The sequence below is a fragment of the Coptis chinensis genome, chromosome 2 (genome assembly GCF_015680905.1).
Source record: "Coptis chinensis isolate HL-2020 chromosome 2, ASM1568090v1, whole genome shotgun sequence".
In the NCBI taxonomy this organism is placed as follows: domain Eukaryota; kingdom Viridiplantae; phylum Streptophyta; class Magnoliopsida; order Ranunculales; family Ranunculaceae; genus Coptis; species Coptis chinensis.
This window is the reverse complement of record NC_141457.1, coordinates 40658890-40675937: the sequence shown is the minus strand read 5'-3', so window position 1 is coordinate 40675937 and position 17048 is coordinate 40658890.

The window sequence follows — 17048 nt, the reverse complement described above, 5'->3', positions numbered from 1 at the left end:
TTTTGGGTCATGTTTATCTATGGAGTGATTTACGTCTTTACTGCTTATTGTGTTCATAAAAATATCAAAACCATAAAAATTGTAATTTAGGAAGTCTTGGGAATCTGACTTTAAAAGACCCACGTTTAAAACAAATTTTCTAAACTCTGTTCTATAAAATTTGTTTGGAGGTGGAGTGTTAGTATATCCATCCTTGATTGTTAAACTTTCTATTTTTGTTGCTTATGCCATTTAATCGTATTTTGATTATGGTTGACATTATCTATGAATTTAGATTTCATTTGTTCGTATAACTTACGTTATTCACGCACTTCGAGGCATTTTCCACCTTTTTATATGTCAACCATGGTTAGAATAGAATGTTTTATGAATCATTGGATTGGAAATTCTCTCCTGATTTTTTTCATATCCCATTCGCAAAAATCGGACCGGTAACGAGTCGAGAATTTCAATTTTAATTTTGTGTGCATAGGGACAAAATGGGTATTTCCAAATTTGTTTGGGCTTGGGCCCAAGTCAACAGTAAAATTCTAGAACGCATGCCATCCATCGAGGGTTCTTCCTCAGAGGAGTCTGTGAGGCATGAGCGTCGTCACCAAAGGACAAATGACGCGGGCCAATCTTCGTATGAGGGACCATCTTCATCTTGTGGCTAATGGTTTAGGAAATTTATTGTTTTGATGTTGTTTTTATTGTTTTTAGTAGATTGGATATTGAGTTGTTAAATTTAGTAGTTAAATTTGAATTATGTAGTTAATTGTTATTTGAATTTTTATTTTAATTTAATTTGGTTTTTTGTCTAAGCATGCGATGATTTTTGCGTAAATCCCACCTTCCCGAATTGTTTGGGGGTGATATTATTATTTTTAGCATTGTTTTTATCTTATCCACCATTTTAGACATTAATTTGCAAACTGTGGAAATACGAGTGTTTAAGAACGTTGCCGATATTGATGTGGCTAAGATTAGATATTGTTGTAGAATGGAATTTCAATGAATAGAATTAGGAAGTTGCTATTTTGAATTTAACCAAAAAACTATTGGTTTATATTCGGAATATGCACCTAACTTGTTTCCATTTTGGTTTTAGAATATTTTGTTTCCGGCAATTGCCTTAATTTTTTTTTTTTTTTTTGGCAACTTGTTGATATTCGTTTTAGAAACTAAAACCCTATATATACTTGATTCCTTCTACACTCACAACCCACATATCTCACTTGCATATCTCACCTTGAACCTCTAAATTTTTCCTTTTGTTTTTCACTTCATCCTACTCAAAGTACACGGAGCGTGCCCCGCGCCCTACCCACACCATTCCAGAGCGCACCCTGCGCTGAAATCACTATAACTCGAGTAAGACCAGAGCGCGCCCCGCGCCCTGACCTTTGCAGCCGCTTTAATTTTCTGATTTTTTGTGAGTTTTCCAGGGTTGTTTGCAGCACTTCTAGAGAGTAGTTATTGTGATGACATCTCCTACAGTTATACCTGAGCAGTCTTTTGAAGATTTGTTCCAAAGCGACACCTATGGTGCTTGGTTTCGCGAGGTGATCATACACGTAGGTTGTGAACCGCTAATGGTTATCTATAGTTGATGATACACGGCGAAGGGCTTGGCAAGTTATCATAGCATGGCAGCACGTAAAAGAACCTTGGTCCTATGAAGAGGAGAGTGATGACGCTTAAACGCTGGAGATAATGTAAGTTTTTAGTTTCAGTTAGTGTCTGTTTATGTCCCAAGCAATTTACTTCTTGTAACCCCATCACGGGTGGAACTCATATAGAGTTGCATCTGTTCTTATTTGTCTATATTAGTATGCTTTGACTTTGTTTTGCAAATGTTCTAAACTTTCACGCATTTCCATGGTATTTTTCTACCCTTTTTATTTCAATACTTTGAGGACAAAGCATGATTTTTTGTTTAGGGGTGGCATAGAAACACGAGTAAATTAACACATCTGTTAGGAGCATGATATGTATAATATGCACTTGTTTTCTAATAAAAAAATCAAAAATTCAAAAAAATAAATAAAAAGTTTATGCTATACACTTAGGAATATTGGTATTGTTTTTTTTTCTCTATGCTCTTAATAATCTAGAAGTTTCACGTTAGCTTTTGCATTAGAATAGTTTTTAGAAACTTAGGTTAATATGTAGGTAATAATCTTTACATCTTTCTATATATATATTGCATGAGTATCAATGTTGTATTGGCAGTAAGTTTATGAAAACTAGGCTAGAGTACTTATTATTCTACAAATCCTGTGAGAATATAGCCTAAAGCCTAAATGAGTAAAATATTCGAGAAAATGGCACAAGGGAGAAGTAAATTTCGAATAGAGAAATCACACGTCCACTTGCTTGATAACTATACCATATCCTAAGCGAGAATTTAGGCCCTCTTTGGATTGATATAGCCAGAAATTCAAACCTTATGAATTATTTTCTACTAGTCGTCCTTCTGAGCCTTTCATTAACCTTTCATAAACCGCAAATCCTTTACCCTTTTACAAAACAAAATAAAAATAAAAATCAGCCTACCCATTCTTTGAATAAGTCTGAGAATAGAGATAAAGCATAGAAAAGAGAACGACCCTTGAAATCAAGAATTTGTTAGTTGCTTCAAATAAGAAAAGAAAGTTTCCATCCAAAGAAAATAAAAATAAAAATAAAGAGTTAGAACTCCAAAAACAGAATCAAAGGAGTCAAAAGCCAAGGAAAAAGAAAAAAAAATGGCTAAGGATGGAAACAAAGTAAAGAACAATGTTTTCTCTAGTTACATAATATGAAGACTCTATTATCTCAAACTGGTTCTTTTCGAATATACATTTCCTTCATTCTTAAAACCATCAACTAATCCCCGCAATACCTAATAAAGACCTCTAGCTCAATTAGGATTATGTTAGTGTGATAGTAAGTGGCAGATGTGTTTGATCGACTTCGGCTTCCTTGTGTGTTATTGAGTTTGTAAGGTAAAGTGTGCCCAATCGCATTGCTTGGAGTAAATTAAACTTGAGCGGAAAAATCAGAGTGTTTTTGTCTTGACTTTTATGTGAGGACCTACTTAAGGACGCTTATTCCAAAGTTTCATAAACGGACTGTTAGTGCATTTCATAGTATTACTCATTGTATATATGTTTATTCATAGATGATTGATTATTATGCATATATTAGCTTAGGTTTCGACTTGATTATTCTGTATTCATTGCTAATGAGATGTATAGATAATTGAGACATAAATAAGGAAACAATAGTTTTATTTCTTAGTCGTTATAGTGTAGATGAAGTTTGTGAGTATCTTCACTGAAAAACTCTCATGAGGCTATAACTCTTCCACTAGGGAATTCCTAGTAGTTTAAGGCCTTGTTGCATATGGTCAATGCAATCACACTCGACGAAATGAGATTAGTTAGAACTCCATTTTTGGTCACTTATTCTAATTTCTCATATTTGCTTGAGGACAAGCAAAATGCTATTTGGGGGTGGTTTGATAAGAGCCCAAAACTGTAGTTTTAACCCCTTAAAAATATTACTTTTAGACCAATTATGTGATTAATAAGTAAGAGTTAGTACTGTTATCGCGTTCTTATGTATTTTAGGCATTGGAGTCGAATATGTGTAGAAATGCGCCCCTTTTACGAGATAATGAAGCAAAGGTTGGTTGCTAAGAAGTTCTATGATTAAAGGCCAAGATTCAAGGAGAAAAAGCCTTTTTAAAGCCCAGTCAAAGCTGAAAAGTCAAAATCAACGCGGGCAGAAATAGCGCACAAAAGTCAGCTGAACTTCCGAAGGCAGTATCTTTGGACTCAGACCTCAGAATTGGGCCTACCTTATGTCAAAACAACCGGCTCAGAAAGAGCTTTCTAATGGTCCAAGCCTTGACCCAATCAAAGGACCAAAAGTGGGAAAAAATTCTGTTGAAGTCAAATTTAGCTTAAAATCCTTTTCTGGACTGAAGTAATACGGTTTTGGGCTCGATTTTTCGGGCCAAAACATGGCTCCTCAGCCTATGCACAAATTTGTGGATATTGTCTCCTCCATATGAGAGACAAAGGCTTAGCTCTTAAGCTATCTTAGTTTTTACTTAGTCAATGAGTTTTTAGTTAGTTTTTAGTTAGTGAAGAATCAAAATAATTAGTTTTAATTCATTAAATTAGTTTTTATAGATTAATCTAGTTAGTTGTCAATTTTATTAGTTGTTAGAACAAGTTTTGAATTTTAGAATAAAATACTTAGTTTATATTTCAATATTTAATTTCGAATTCAATCTTTCATTCATAGATTTAGTTGTTTTAAATTGATAATTAGTATTCATAATCTTAGTTCTAAATTAGTTTTAAATTCAGTTTTAATCCATTTTAAATCTTAGACTATTGTTAAATTAGATTAATAAAGTTAATTAGCTATTCAATATTGACTTGTTTTGATTGTTTTTGCTTTAGAAATGATAGTATAATGATTCAAGGCTAAAACCTCCATTAGAGGGGTTTGAGGAAGCCTTGATGAAACTTGATTGTTATTAGCGTAGAATTTTTGGTAATGATCTATTCCATTCTAGAAAGTAGTTAGTTCACCATGAGAATGGGTTTGACTACTTCACATGCTAGTTGTTAGTTGGTAGAGATTACCATGAACAATTTGGGATTAAAAAGACCCAATTGTTATGCGAAAGCATTGCAATTCGGATTACGACAATTCTTGCTAGTTTATTAAGTCGAATTAAGGTGGAATCAAATCCCCCTAATTCTTTATCTAGATTCGAACCTTATTATTTTATTTGTCATCTTATTATTTAGAACATTTCGATTACGTTATTTTCCTCGTTGTTAGCATAATTACATTAATCCGTACTCTCATTGACTTTGATAGAACTGATAATCGTCGTTAACGTTAATTCTAAAGAACTAGGAGTGGAACGAATTCTCTACTCCACTTATTGCAATAGCATCGAGAGTGTAGAACTGTGATATATAGAATAGGAAATAGCTTTAGTTTTACTTATGTTTGAGTTTCATCACTTGTTCGTAGGTAAAACTATCGTTTTACATTTTATCAGAGGTTCAGACTACAACTGCGTGCTAGGTTCTGGATCCAACCCGAAACTTCCTAGCAACTCCTTGGGTGATGTCTGGAGTACTAATTGAAGTCTCATTACTTTGTTCGCCCATAAACATTATCTTTAGTTCCAAGTATCTTTAGGGAAGCATACAAAACTTTTTCTTTTTTTTTATATATTTCCAGAATGTTTATTTTTAGGAATTGGGTGGGGAAAGGTGTGGAATTCAAAATTTTGAATTCAGAAGAGACTAAAGCAAAGAATAATAAAAATGAGGAGAAAAAAAAAGAGAATGAACGTATAACAATAGCAAAAACTTGGGATACTATTCTATTTGCTCAAGCAATAAGGGGTTCTTTGTTAGTAATTCAATCGTTTTTTAGAAAAAATATAATATTGCCCTCGTTGATAATAGCCAAAAATATTGTACGTATACTATTATTTCAATTACCCGAGTGGGTGCGAGGATTGGGAAGAGTGGAGTAGAGAAATCCATGTTAAATGCACCTATAATGGTGTTCAATTATATAAAAACAAATTTCCACAAAATTGGTTAACCGAGGGTATTAGGATAAAGATCCTATTTCCTTTCATGCAAAACCGTGGCACAGATCTAAGCTACAATCCTATCACGGAGATCCGATGAAAGCGAAAGGTAAAAAGGGTAATTTTTCTTTTTAACAGTTTGGGGAATGGAAGCGAAGCGCCCTTTGGTTCCCCCAAAAAAAACCTTCCTTTTTTAAACCTATTTATAGAGAACTTGAAAAACAAGCGATAAAAGTAAAAAAATAAATTTTTTTCTAGATCTAGAAATATTAAAAGTAAAAGAAATATTAAAAGTAAAAGAAAGAGCAAAATGGTTTTTAACGGTATCAAAAAAAAAAACAAGATGGGTTATAAAAATAGTTCTATTTATAAAATATAAAATGAAAGATTTTGCAAAAGTAAGTCCAATTCCATTATTTGGATTGAGGGGGGTATATGAATCGAATATCAAAAATAATAATTTAATAATAAGTAATCATACGATTCATGAATCGTCCATTCAAATTAGATCCATCGATTGGACAAACTATTCACTGACAGAAAAAAAGATGAAGGATTTGACGGATAGGACAAGTACAATCAGAAATCAACTAGAAAAAAAATAACAAAAATACAAGAAAAACATATTTTTAACTCGGATATAAAAATTAGTCCTAATGAAACAAGTTGTGATAATAACAGATTAGAATCTCGAAAGAAATTTGGCAGATATTAATATTAAAAAGAAAAATGCCCGACTAATGCGTAAATGTCACTATTTTTTTTAAATTTTTTATTGAAAGGATATACATAGATATCTTTTTACATATCATTAATATTCCCAGAATCAATGTACAAATTTTACTTAAAAAAAAAAAAATGAGTGATAAATACAGTTACTATGATGAAACAAATCAAAATACAATTTATTTTATTTAGACTCTACAAAAATCCATTTCTAATATTAGTAATAAGAATTGCAGATTTTTTTGTGACCTCTCTTCCTTGTCACAGGCATATATATTTTACAAATTATCACAAAACCAAGTTATCAACAAGTATCACTTGAAATCCATATTTCAATATCACGGAACAACCCCTTTTATTAAGAATATAATAAAAGATTTTTGTGAAACACAAAGGAATATTTCATTCCAAATCAAGGCATAAGAAACCATGAAATTAGGAATGAATGAATGGAAAAATTGGTTAATGGGTAATGATCACTATCAATAACGATTTATCTCAGACTAGATGGTCTAGATTAGTAGTACCAAAAAAATGGCGAAAAAAAAAAATAAATCAAAGTTTTTGGTTCAAAATACAAACTCAAATTTTTTGATTCATGTGAAAAAAGACCAATTAATTCATTACAATAAAAAAAACAATTATGCAATGAATTCATTACCGAGTCAAAACGATAAATTAAAAACCTACAAATATGATCTTTTATCAAATAAATATATTCATTATGAAGATAAAAAGGGTTCATATATTTCAAGCCGTTACAAGTAAATAAGTCCCGGGATTCCCTATAATTACAACACATATAATTCTGAATTTTTTATTTGCCAGGAGATATAGATCTTAGTAATTATCTACGAAAAGATTATATTATTGATAGGGATAAAAATACGGATAGAAAATATTTTGATTGGAGAATTATTAATTTTTGTCTTATAAAAAATATCAATATTGAGGAATGGGCAAATATAGATATCGAGCCGCCCAACATTAATAAAAATACTAAGACTCGGACTAATTATTATCAAACAATTGAAAAAATCGATACAAAAAAAATGGATAATAAGGATATTTTTAATCTCGATATTTATAAACAAATCAACTCATCCAATCAAAAAAATATATGTTTTGATTGGATGGAACTGAATGAAGAAATACTAAATTGGCCCATATTGAATTTAGAACTTTGGTTTTTGCCAGAATTTGTGTTACTTTATCATGCATATAAGATTCAACCACGGATCATACCAATAAATTTACTTCTTTTAAAATTAAATATAAATCAAAATTTTAGTAAAAATATCAACGAAAAAAAAAATGTTCGTGTATCATCTAATAAAAAAAAATTGCTTGAATTTGGATTAGAGAATAGAAATCAAGAAGAAAAACAACAGTCAGTCCAAGGAAATCTTGGATCAACTGCGCAAAACCAAAATAATATTGTATTGGATCCATATTCATCAAGAAAAAAAAAAATGAAAGAAGATTTTGGGGTATCGGACATTCAAAAACGTAGAAACAAAAAGCAATCTAAGAACAAAGATAGCAAATGAGCTAGATTTATTCTGAAAGGATATTTTATTTTTCAACTGAGATGGGAACATTCTTTTAACCAAAAAATAATCCAAAATATCAAGGTATATTGTCTCTGCTTAGATTGATAAATCCAAAGGAAGTTTTGCTATATCCTCTATTCAAAGAGACGAAATGAGTATCGATGTAATGCTGATTCGAAGACTACAACTCTTACAAAATTGATAAAAGGGGAATATTTATTATTGAAACGGTTCGGCTATCCATAAAATGGGATGGACAATTTCTCATGTACCAAACCATAGCTATTTCGGGTGCATAAGAGTAAGCACCAAACTAATCGAAGATATCAAGCAAAAAAAAAAAAATTAATAATAATGGTATTAGTGAATCCATTGCACAACATGAAAAGTTGTTTGGGAATAGAGACGAAAATCATAATGATTTTATTGTTCCTGAAAATATTTTATCTCCCGGGCGTCAGTAGAGAGCTTAGAATTCAAATTTGTTTAAATTCGATAAATTTCAATGTTGGGGAAAGAACCAAAGTTTTTGCAATGGGAATAATGCAAAGAACTGTGGTAAATTTTTGTATGAGGATAAGCATCTTGATGTAGATACAAATAAATTTTTAAATTAAAATTATTTTTTTGGCCCAATTATCGATTAGAAGATTTAGCTTGTATGAATCGCTATTGGTTTGATAGCAATAATGGTAGCCGTTTCAGTATGTCAAGGATACATATGTATCCACGATTAAGAATTAGTTGATAATAAATTTCCTATGGATCAAGTGGCATATCCGGTATGGTATATGAAGGCAAACAAATATCATACGCCTTTGTGTTATATTACATTATTCGGTACATGATAATCTTGATTCGATGACTTTATCTTAACTTAGGCTTAGCAATTATATCTAGGAATGAATCATCATAATCTTCTTAATCTTAGGTCCAAAGTATTCTCTTTTGTGGGTGGAGAAATGTACTACCCTTTTATATCCATTGTATTCATAATCCGAATAAAATTGATAATTAGATTTGATAAAAAAGACGATATATGAATAAATCCAGATTATTGTGTATACAAAAAAAAACCAAATTAAAATGACTAGTATTATTATTCTTGATCAGTAAAATCCATATCGTAAAAAAAAAGGGAAAAATTTTATGGTAAAAATTTATTCATTTCAGCTTATTTTCAAGAAGAAAAAAAGGGGTCGGTTGAATTTCAAGTATTCAGTTTCACCAATAAGATCGTAGACTTACTTCCCATTTGGAATTGCATGAGAAAAGACTATTTATCTCGGTGAGGTCTACGGAAAATGCAGGAAAAGCGCCAACGGCTATTGGCTTATTTGTCAAAGAAAAACAGAGTACGTTATAAAGAATTAATTAGTCAATTGGATATTCGGGAGCCAAAAACCTGTTAAGTTAATTTGAAGATTTATATTATACTATATTAGATATTAGATTAGTTATTAGATTTTTAATTTTGATGAACTTCATTTCGTTATTTCGTTTTCAGCAATTCATAGAATAATTAATTGGGAAAAAAAATATATGACTGTACCAACTACAAGAAAAGACCTCATGATAGTCAATATGGGTCCTCACCACCCATCAATGCATGGTGTTCTTCGACTAATCGTTACTCTAGATGGGGAAGATGTTATTGATTTGTGAGCCCATATTGGGTTATTTTACAGAGGAATGGAAAAAATTGCAGAAAATAGAACAATTATACAATATCTTCCTTATGTAACACGGTGGGATTATTTAGCTACTATGTTTACAGAGGCAATAACGGTAAATGGACCAGAACAGTTGGGAAATATTCAAGTACCTAAAAGAGCGAGCTATATTCGAGTAATTATGCTAGAACCGAGTCATTATAGCTTCTCATTTGTTATGGCTTGGCCCTTTTATGGCAGATATCGGTGCTGAGACTCCCTTCTTCTATATTTTCGAAAGAGAATTGATATATGATCTATTCGGAAGCTGCCACAGGTATGCGAATGATGCATAATTATTTCGTGTATCGGAGGGAGTAGTCTGATCTACCTCATGGCTGGATAGATAAATGTTTGGATTTCTGTGATTATTTTTAACGGGGGTTACTGAATATCAAAAGCTTTATTACGCGCAATCCAATTTTTTTGGAACGAGTTGAGGGGTGGGAATTATTGGGCGGAGAAGAAGCAATAAATTGGGGTTTATCGGGACCAATGCTACGAGCTTCGAATTCAATGGGATCTTCGTAAAGTTGATCATTATGAATGTTATGACGAGTTTGATTGGGAAGTACAATGGCAAAAAGAAGGAGATTCATTAGCTCGTTATTTAGTCGAATCAGTGAAATGGCGGAATCCATAAAAATTATTCAACAAGCTCTGGAAGGAATTCGGGGGACCCTATGAAAATTTAGAGGTACGACGCTTTGATAGAACAAAGAATTCGAATGGAATGATTTTGATTATCGATTTATTAGTAAAAAGCCTTAGCCTACTTTTGAATTGTCTAAACAAGAACTTTATGTGAGAGTGGAGGCCAAAGGGAGAATTGGGGATTTTTTCGATAGGAGATCGAGGCGTTTTCCCCCGGAGATGGAAAATTCGTCCACCGGGTTTTATCAATTTGCAAATTCTCCCTCAGCTAGTTAAAAGAATAAAATTGGCTGATATTATGACAATACTAGGTAGTATAGATATTATTATGGGAGAAGTTGATCGTTGAAATGATAATTGATAACGACAAAAGTACAAGCTATCAATTCTTTTTTCGGATCGGAATCCTTAAAAGAGGTTTATGGGCTCATATGGTTACTTGTTCCTATTTTTACTCCCCGTATCGGGAATCATAATAGGGTACTGGTAATTGTGTGGTTAGAAAGACAAATATCTTGGGGTACAACAACGTGTTGGGCCTGAATCTGCAGGTCCTTTGGGAATTCTTCAAGCTATAGCAGACGGTACTAAACTACTTTTCAAGGAGGACCTTCTCCCATCTAGAGGAGATATTAGTTTATTCAGTATTGGACCGTCTATAGCGGTCATATCTATTTTACTAAGTTATTCAGTAATTCTTTTTGGTTATCACCTTGTTTTAGCCGATCTCAATTATAGGGTTTTTTTATGGATTGCCATTTCGTATTGCTCCTATTGGACTTCTTATGTCGGGATATGGATCGAATAATAAATATTCCTTTTGGGTGGTCTAGCAGCGCTCAATCGATTAGTTATGAAATACCATTAACTCTATGTGTGTTATCAATATCTCTACGATGCGATTCGTTAGGACATGAACTTTTTTTTTACCTATTTTTTTTCATCATTCGGGCGATGAACTAAACCCAGATAGTTATATGAGTGAAACAAAACAGCTTAGAAATTGGCAGTAAAAGAATGAGTCTCATTCCCTAGGTACAAGAGTTAAGCGAGAACGTAAACATAAACAAGTAGAAACGCTTTACCCCAAGATTGGTCGATTGGTCATCATAGTTTGAAGCGGGTACAAAAGATCAACTGTATGGGGTTTTACTATTGTATGGATTACCATACCGGGGGATCGAACAAAAAATGAGTGGAAGGTTAGGAATACCAAGGTACACAAAGGATTAGTAATGGAGATAATGTAGATTATATAAAGATGTATTTCTGCATAAAAATAAAAGGAATCGATGGGGCCTTAAGTTGGTAGAAATGACCAAGCAAGTACTTCCCCATGATCCCGATCCAGTATGCTCTTACCCACTTATTAAACAAATTACTATCAGGAACAAGTAATCCTTTAATTTATATTATTATTATAAGGAATGAGATCAATTCAGAAGCATTTTTGGTTATTATGGCAAATGGAATTGCATTGGTCTAATTTGTGACTCTCCGATGTTTACTCTATCTACCCTACAAGTATATCGAGATAATATTGAACCGGTCGTTAGATTTATTTGTGGCCATGGAGGAGCCGTATGAGGTGAAAATCTCATGTATGCGGTTTTGCAATAGCGATGGGAATAGTGATGTTATCACCGACTATAATTATCTAACAGTTCAAGTACAGTTGATATAGTTGAGGCTTGATCAAAAAATATGGTTTTGGGGGTGGAATCGTGTGGCGTCAACCTATAGGGTTTACGTTTTTTTTTAATTTCTTCCTTAGCGGAATGCGAAAGATTGCCTTTTGATTTACAGAAGCCGAGGAAGAATTAGTAGCAGTTATCAAACCGAATATTCGGTATAAAATTTGGTTTTATTTTACGTTGCTTCCTATCTAAATCTACTAGTTTCTTCATTATTTGTAACAGTTCTTTATTTGGGTGGTTGGAATCTATCTATTCCTTACATATTAATTCCTGGGGCTTTTGGAATAAATGAAGTGGGGCGGAGTCTTTGAAGCGACAATAGGTATCTTTATTACATTAGCTAAAGCTTATTTGTTCCTGTTCATTCCTATCACAACAAGATGGACTTTACCTAGGATGAGAATGGATCAACTATTAAATTTTGGATGGAAATTTCTTTTACCTATTTCTTTAGGTAATCTATTATTGACAACTTCTTCCCAACTCTTTTCATTGTAAAGGGCCACGGGATATTCTAGATTCATAACTTCTCTCAAACAAGAGAAAGAAACATCAAATTATTTATAGATATTCAAGATATGTTCCCCATGGTAACTGGGTTCATTAATTATGGCCAACAAACGGTACGGGCTGCAAGGTATATCGGTCAAAGTTTTATGATTACCTTATCCTATGCGAATCGTTTACCTATAACTATTCAATATCCTTATGAAAAATTGATCACATCGTAACGCGTTCTACGCGGCCGAATCCACTTTGAATTTGATAAATGCATTGCTTGTGAAGTATGTGTTGGGTATGCCCTATAGATCTACCCGTTGTTGATTGGAAATTGGAAACCCATATTGAAAAGAAACGATTGCTTAATTACAGTATTGATTTTGGAATCTGTATATTTTCGCGGTAACTAGCGTTGAGTATTGTCCAACAAATTGTTTATCAATGACTGAAGAGTATGAACTTTCTACTTATGATGATATACGAGTTGAATTATAATCAAATTGCTTTGGGTCGGTTACCAATATCAGTAATTGGAGATTACACAATTCGAACAATTATGAATTCGACTCAAATAAAAAAAGCCACGGGTAACCCACTTGATTCAAGAGCAATTACCAATTACTAAGATTAAGTTTTGATCTAAAGTAGTGAAGCTTCTTTCATTTTGCTTGGTCAATAACTAAAAATCCTAACTATGGAGTGATGAGAATAATGGTTTGTTTGCTTTAGATTTAAAACCTCTTCATATATATCTTTGATGGTTTCGAAATTATATATTTATATAAAATAATATAATTATATTTTGAATAAATATATTAAAAAACAGAAAATATAAAATGAACCTTTCGGATAGAGAAACGGTATTCAATTAATTAAGTATATCTAGATCAACCGAACCCCATTAGATTTAATTCAACTAGGATTATTAAAAAAAAAGGGTAACTTCTTTTTTTCCGGTTTGGTCAATAAATAGGGTTATGAAACATTTCGACTTAATTTATCGCTTTTTTACATAGAATGGATTTACCTGGACCAATACACGACTTTCTTTTAGTATTTTTGGGATTGGGTCTTATAGCGGGAGGTCTAGGAGTGGTATTACTTACCAATCCAATTTTTTTCTGCCTTTTCATTGGGATTGGTTCTTGTTTGTACATCCTTATTCCATATTCCATCGAACTCCCATTTTTGTAGCTGCGACTCCTTATTTATGTGGGAGCTATAAATGTATTAATTGTATTTCTTTGTGATGTTCATGAATGGTTCAGAATATTACAAAAATTTCCATCTTTGGGCCGTTGGAGATGGAGCCACTTCACTGGTTTGTGGAAGTATTTTTTTTTTCACTAATTACTACTATCCCAGATACATCATGGTGCGGGATTATTTGGACTACAAGATCAAACCAGATTATAGAACGGGACTTGATAAATAATGGTCAACAAATTGGGATTCATTTATCAACAGATTTTTTTCTTCCATTTGAACTTATTTCGATAATTCTTTTTAGTTGCCTTGATAGGTGCAATTGCTATGGCTCGTCGATTACTAAATACTTAGAAATAATAAGAAAATAATAAGTACTTGTCTTGCTATGTCTTATACCATAAATTCTATTTAATTTATTGTTCATGTATAAAAGAAAAATGCTCTTAGTTCAGTCTATTATGTATTACCAATACCTTCCTTTTATTACGTACTTTTTATATTCTTAATCTTAATATAATATTATAATTATATTTTTTTTGGTCAATCGAATCGGTTGAATTGTTGTTCATATTGAAATGAATCGAGATTGGTGAGGAGTTGGTCAATGATGCTCGAACATGTACTTGTTTTGAGTGCCTATTTATTATCAATCGGTATCTATGGATTGATTACAAGTCGAAATATGGTTCGGCTTATGTGTCTTGAGCTTATCTTGAATGCAGTTAATATGAATTTCGTAACATTTTCTGATTTTTTGATAGTCGCCAATTAAAAGGAGACGTTTTTCGATTTTTGTTATAGCAATTGCAGCGCTTTGAGGCGGCTATTGGATTAGCTATTGTTTCATCAATTCATCGTAACAGAAAATCAACCCGCATCAATCAATCTAATTTGTTGAATAAATAGTACTAATAGTAAATCATCTAAATAAAATCCACAAAAAAAATTTGTATGTGCGACATAAGCATATATGTATTGTTTGCTAAAACGTAATAAATCAAAGTATCTTGGCCCTCTTTCATGAGCGGATCCAAAAGTAGGTTAATTCTGGTAAATCTAAATCATTGATTCATCTGGTAAATCTAAATCACTGAACAAATAATGATGGTTGCTTCCCTAAACGCTCAACCCACCGAGGATTCTATGTTCTAGGTCGAACTGGCATATAGTTCACCAAACAAACGCTGATGATTGCCCTTCCTATAAGTGCAATCCATCAAGAATTTGAGCATCTAGATCCAGGTCAAACTGGCATGCAGTTCACCGATCCAATGCTAGTGAGCATGTCAGGTCCAGGTCGAACTGGCATACAGTTCACTGGTCCAATGTTAGTGAGCATGTCAGATCCAGGTCGAATTGGCATGCAGTTCACCGATCTAATGCTAGTGAGCATGTCAGATCCAGGTAGAACTGGCATGCAGTTCACCGATCTAATGCTAGTGAGCATGTCAGATCTAGGTCGAACTGGCATGTAGTTTACCAATCCAATGCTAGTGAGCATTACAGATCCAGGTTGAACCTCTCTTCAGTCATCCGATCGATCTCTTCTCGTGATTGTATGAATTGTTCCCGAAGCTCTAAGAATTGAGTCTCATTCTTTTGCGCCAACACCAAAGCCATCCTCAGTCCAAGAGTCGATAGCTCTAGATGGCAATTGTCTTGATCTACAAGTGATTTGGAAGAACCCAAATACAATGGAATCAATAGCAGAAGCAAATAGAACTCTCTGACTTCACTAAAGAACAGAGCCTTAACTTTTATTCAATATTCAACATCCTTCAGTACACTTTCTCTTCAAATATATATGCTCATGCTTTCTACGCCCTGACCTAAGACTCTTATATTTCTGTAGTGCTTCCACCTGGCACTCACACTAAGTACCTAACTAATCATTTTGATTAAGTAAAGTAAAATAGACTCCAGAACTATTTAATTTAGAACTCCTGACAAAACTACTGCTAAACTGTAAAATGAATAGTTTTACCTACGAATAAATGACGAGACTCAAACGCAAGTAAAACTAAAACTAATTTACGTGCTTTATAAGTTATCAAAGTTTTCTACTCTCGTTATCGTTCAATATAGTTGGAATAGAAAATTCGTTCCACTCCTAGTTCTTTAGAATTTAATGTTAACTATGATTATCAGTCTATCAAAGTCAATGAGAGTAACGATGGAATTATACTACGATGGGAAACTACAAATCAATATGCAAATAACGAAATGACGGAATTCAAATACTAACTTGACAATTAAAAATTGAATGCAGATGCATCGAACTAATCTCAAGGAATAATTAATGGAAAATCGGAAACTGGATGCAAATGCATCGAAACAATTAACAAAAAATCGGAAACTAGATGCAACAACATTTAACTAATCTCAAAGAATAATTAGCGAGAAATCGGAAACTAAATGCAAATGTATTGAACTAACCTCAAAATATAATTGTATTATATGTAGTCGAAATGTCTCGACAAGTATAGTTTTGTATTTAAAATGATGTTTACCACATCTTTATTCGTATCATTGGGCATGCTTAGCTATTCAACTAGGTGCAATATGATCTTCACCTCAATTTGGCATTCTCAAAAAAACTTTGATCAAACGCCTATTATTAAAAAACAGGGTTATTTATTTTTATGGTAAGTGGGGTTTCCACGTTACAAGATCAATATAATTTTATATCTCATAGCTCTGCATAATTGCAAATATTTTTCAAAATAATATAATATATAACGGCACCCGTTCGTAGGACGAGTTCGAAAACTAGTTGAAAGTTGACATTAGTAAAGCTTTTGATACTATGTCAGTTGGACTTCCATTGAAAGCCTCCTCCTCTGTCTCACATTTTCCCATCACTAGTGCATTGGATTAAGATGTGTTAATCCACACCATAAGCCTCCTCCTTTGTCTCATATTTTCCCATCACTAGTGCATTGGATTAAGAAGTGTTAATAAATGGTTCTCCGGAGGGCTACTTCAAAGGAAAGAGAGGATTGAGACAAGGAAGCTCTATGTGCCCTTATCTCGACCTACTACTATTCTTCAAGGGAGATATGTAGTCCATGCACACTATTAAGGTGATCCTGAACACATTTGTTCAAGTAACGGGACTCAATATCAACAACTCCAAGACTACTCTAAACATTGGAGGATTGAGTCATGAAGAAAGTCAACTTTTGGCTAACATCATGGAGGTAAAACTTCCTTAACCTCCTATCACCTATGTTGGACTTCCATTAGTTTCTTCTCGGTTTGGTATAAGGGAATGCTAGCCTCTCATTGGAAAAGTCACAAATAGAATTCAAAATTGGAAGTCAAGATGAATTTCTCATGCTGGCGCACTTGAATTGATTCACTATGTCCTCTCATCTTTCCATGTTTACTGGGCTAG